Raw genomic sequence first — 5,030 nt, forward strand, 5'->3', positions numbered from 1 at the left:
CTCTTGTGGTACCTTTCTTGATCAGCAGTGCACACTCCAGTTGAGCCTCTTATACTATATTTTTAAACAATCGCTGGACATTTTGAGAGATTTGAACCTCTTGACTTTGCCTTTCAGCTTTTTTTTTTAACCAATGCCTTCCTTGGGGGGAGGAGGGGGAGTTTCCTCTTTTGAAAGTAAAATCTGACCATGCTGGATTTTCCTGACAGTTGATCATTTGCATGCATATTTAATTTAATAGCACTATGGTCACTGCTCCCAATTGCTTTGACATCATTTACAGGTCCTGGCGCATTAGAGGGGTGTTTGTGGAATGTGGGGGATCAATTGAGAGAGCTTATAGGATAAAAATATTTGCTGGGTTGAGCTGGGGATTGCTTGCCCATTGCTATATTAAATAAACACATGAACAAAGCATAAATCCAGACAGCCAGTGAAAAAGCAACGCAATTTGGGCACTCAATAAGTGCTCTATGTGTTTGTTTGTTTTTTTGCAACCATACCGGGGGTGGGGGAGAGGAACAGCAAGCAAGCTTTTAAGCTTCTGTCAATTTGTTATTTGAAATAGACTTTCTAATTTCTCTCCTCTTTCATTCTTACACACACACATACACACACACACACACAAGCTGGTATTAGCCACCCACATTGCTAAAGAATAAATAAGTGCTATTTTGCCCTGAGCTATCTCCAAGTAGCTCTCACTACTTTTCCAGTTATGCCTTCATTGAGTCACACTGTCTCAAGCTTAGTAACCATCTTTGGTGTGTCAGGAGTGCTCACAACACACTTCTGGGCAGCTTCAGTGTATCAAAATATGCACTTCATTTTCCTTTTTTTGAGAGGAAATTGGAGCCAGCTGGGTGATTTCTTGTCTCTTTCACTTACCTTGAAATCGGCTGATTTGGCACTATTTGGCGGGATGAGGCAATATTCGATCTGGAAGAAAAGAATTGCCATTTTATTTTCCCCAGAATTCCTCATTCTGAGGTACGGTGTCAATTTGGGAGAATTTGCGAAGGCCCCCACCATTAAAAATGACTGCCTCATTTGCTGTTCACTTGAAATGGACATGTACAGTTTTACAAAATGGGGTACAATGTTAAATACTGTGTCCCTTCCACACAAAAAAGATGAGACACTGACGAAGCAAGCTTGTAAAAAAATAAATACTTCCTGTCTAGATTTTAGAAATATGCAAGCATCATCCAAAAAGCAAATGAACCCAGATATATTTTATTTATAATTTTTAATCACAGCCCCATGTCATTTGGCAGGGAGGGGGAGAGCATGTATGGAAGAGGGGAAGATTGCAGTACTGCTTATGTCCAACCTGAGGTAAACCCCACCGATGTCATTTGGGATTACTCCCAAGTAGACAGGCTGAAGACTCAGTGAGATGATTTGGCTTACAAAGTTGCTGGTGGGGCAATAAAAAAATAAACAATTCCCCCCTTAAATGACTGGGTTATTTCACCCATTTTTAGTTAAATCCGTCATTCTCCCTGCTCATAAGCAACATTGTCTGCTTGACCATATTGGGCCCTGAAAAAAACCCTAAAAAGCGGCAGTTGGGGCTCCAAATTCCAGAGCTCGGTGTGGTCACCATGACAATGGGATTCCAAGCCAGTCCAACCCATTGAGAAGCAGGTTGCAGGTCCCAGTGGTGCTCACTGCCTTTCTGGACTTGGATGCAGGCAGACACACCTTTGGGTCTCTCCTGCCAGTTGATTTTGGTTGTGCCCTGGTCCTCAAGAAGACTGATCAGAGTGAGTGTCAACACTCCCATCCACAGACAGTTGTGTGGGGAAACAGAGCACCTGAGTCCGATTTGTAAAAGCTCCTTGGGATTTTACTGCACCCTGGCCTTAACTGGAATGGCCCAGATAAGCACTATCTCCACCTACCCATCCCTCCAATAGACCCAAATTTATTTCTGTTCTCTATTGCAGAGTGTCCAAGAGAGATGTCTATGTGCCCACCTGCTGGGTGTCATAGAAGAGGAAGTTTCCATGGTTCCTCCTACAAGCTATCAGGCTCCTCATTTATTAATATTAAATGCATCACAAACAATATAGGATCCAGATGAACCACAGATGGGGAAGTGTGTGTGTGTGGTTATCTTGCCTTTTAAAAACACAGGTCCAAGTGTTAAAAATATTCTCTCTTGCACAGAGAGAGAATAATAGAATTCTAGGGTTGGAAGGGATCCCAAGCATCGTCTGGTCCAACCCCCTGCAATGCAGGAAACACAGCTAAAAAAATCCCTGACAGATGGCCATCCAGCCTCTGTTTAAAAACCTCCAATGAAGCAGAGTCCATCACCTTCCAAGGTAACCTGTTCCAAAGTTGAACAACTCTTGCTGTCAGAAAGTTCTTAATGTTTAGTCAGAAACTCTGTTCTTGTCATGTGAATCCATTGGTTCAGGTCCTCCTCTCTGGAGCAACAGAAAACATCTGTTTTGCATGCAGGAGGTCCCAGGTTAAATCCCTGGCATCTCCAGGTAGGTCTAGGTGAGACCCCAGTCTGAAACCCTGGAGACCTGTTGCTGATCAGTGCAGACAACACTAAGCTAGTTAGACCAAAGGACTAACTCTGTATAAGGCAGCTTTCTATGTTCCTATGTTGGACTACAGATCCCATCAGCCTCAGTCACCATGAGGCTGAGGCTAATGGAAGCTGTAGTCTTAAAAGATCGGGAGAGCATCAGGTTGCAAAAGGCTGACCTAAGCCACCCTCCCCCATTTCCTGCAAGATGTAATGAACCGAATGTCATGACTCAGCTGGACACACAGAGATAAATGCCAATTTGTCACGTAAGCAAGAGCTATTCATGTACCACAGGGCACTGATGAATGATTATAGCAGATCAGCCAGGTTCCCAATCAAATGATCAATCAAATAACATTTGCATAATTTGCCAAATGTAACAGAGTTTATTCTGTTCAGGGATCCTTTCACAGAACGTGTTGTCTCTTGATTTGAGCTTTTATTCTGTGACCGCAAACCTGTCACACCACTGTAGTGGGAACATTACCTGGCCTTTGCTAGCTCCAGCGCGCGCGCGCGCACACACACACACACACACACAGTCTCTAGTCCTCATGAAATAGGTTTGGAAAATGTGCAGAATGCATAGAAGCACCCACCACTTGCTGCAGTCAAATTCCCTTCGCCATCAGCACCTTGAGACCCATAAACCATCCATGATTAACTGAACACTGAGTGGAACTGGAACTGGAACCGAGTGGAACTGACCACCAGCTGAGATGGATTTAAAAGAGGATTGGACTAATTCATAGTGCAGACGGCTATTGATGGCTCGGCTTTGCTTCCACGCTTAGAGGCGATAATGCTTTTATAAAGTGTGCTGGGCTTAATGAGCAGGTTCTTCTTAGGTTCTTATGAACTAGTTACTAGCTGGGGACTAAGTCAGCAGTTTGAAAATTTTGTGCCAGGGAATAAATCCAGTTGGCTTCAGAACACTGTGGGAACTCAGTCATTCTTTGCATCCCGATTGGTTGGGATCATCCATATGAAAAAGAAACAAGCACCCCACAAAAGAAGAAAAATAGATATTGTGGAGCAGTAACAGTCATGGGAGCTAATGGTAATATTCAGAATTTTTAAAGGGTTATTAAGCCTGGGGTTGGCAAAGTCTGCCTTTTACTGCAAGCCTACCCAACTCAGGCTCCCTCCCCCTTTTGCTAACCAAAATTCACACCGGTCAGAATTCCCAATGGAGTTCTCCAGGCATGCCCACCTCTACCCCAAATATGCATGAATAAATGTACATACTAGGCAAAATTCTCACACAGATATCTCTATACAGTGGTACCTCTGTTTAAGAACAGTCCTGTTTACAAATGATTCAGTTTACAAACTCCACAAATCCGGAAGTAGTGTCCCAGTTTGAGAACTTTACCTCGGTCTAAGAACAGAATCCGAATGGTGAAAGGGAGGCCTCGTTAGGGAAAGCGTGCCTCAGTTTAAGAATGGTTTCGGTTTAAGAACGGTTTCGGTTTAAGAATGGACTTCCGGAATGGATTAAGTTAGTAAACCGAGGTACCACTATATTAGGGTAAATGCTTACTAAAATGCTAATGAATTTCCATGAGGGATTTTTTTAAAAAAATAACAAGATGGAGATTGTAACTATGAGGGACTAAGAGATATTGAAATTGGCAGGCTCACCATCCCTTATTTACATAGCTAATTGATGGGTGGGTGGGATCTACCCAACTAAAATCGTTATTTTAAACTCCAAAATGGAACATCAGTTGCAGCCTTAGCTGAGGAAGGGAGAGGGAGAGCCAAATCATTCATAACCACCCACATAATTGCATTACTTATTGATATTTATGTATACAACAGTTTTCTCAAAAAGGCCAGCTAGAACAAATAGCAGAGACAAATGGTCCCCATTTCCAGCCTCAAGATTAATTCTAGCTGAAAATCTAGGCCGGCTCTAGTCAGAACTGTCTCCGAGTCTGTCAGCAAATCAAATGACTTACCTACCTGTCCCACTGAGAGGCAAGAAAAGGACCGCGGTGGTTGGAATGCAGAATGAGTCTTGGAGCCAGCTGCTGAATGAAAGGTGAGCAGAGTTCATCTCCAGATCTTAGGAGCATCAATGTTCTTTTGAAAGAAGAAAAGCATTTGGAGGGACATTGACAAGGAATCCAGAGGGCAAAGCTTTTCAGATGGAACTTGAACATATTTGCAACTGTGGTGAATGGTTTCAAGACAGAAGTTTAGTTATCATTCTAGAGGGGAGCAAAATAATGTGTGTATTAAGATAAGCACAGGGAGGAATGCCACTGATAGGTTCGGAAGTGGAACTACAATAATAAGTTCTCTTTTCATTTATGTGTCCCTTATTTAATTTTGGAAACCGTAGCTTAATACAGAAGTTCTACCTTATCAGCCCATTTTAATACTTTGCCTTCAAAGATATCAGTTGCTGGAATTCCTTGTAAAGATAGGAACACTTCTCTGCCTGTCTTTCTCTCCCATTTCTTTATATGAA

General features: G+C 42.6%; 1 long non-coding RNA gene across 1 annotated transcript; it reads left to right on the plus strand.

The window, feature by feature from the left end:
* Positions 1–1,635: 1,635 nt before the first annotated feature.
* Positions 1,636–2,086, plus strand: LOC308482970. Its single transcript, XR_013989528.1, has 2 exons — positions 1,636–1,769; positions 1,953–2,086. It is a non-coding gene; the product is annotated as an uncharacterized lncRNA (long non-coding RNA).
* Positions 2,087–5,030: the final 2,944 nt, after the last annotated feature.

This window comes from Podarcis pityusensis, assembly GCF_964106645.2.
Source record: "Podarcis pityusensis genome assembly, chromosome: 8".
Taxonomy (NCBI): Eukaryota; Metazoa; Chordata; class Lepidosauria; order Squamata; family Lacertidae; genus Podarcis; species Podarcis pityusensis.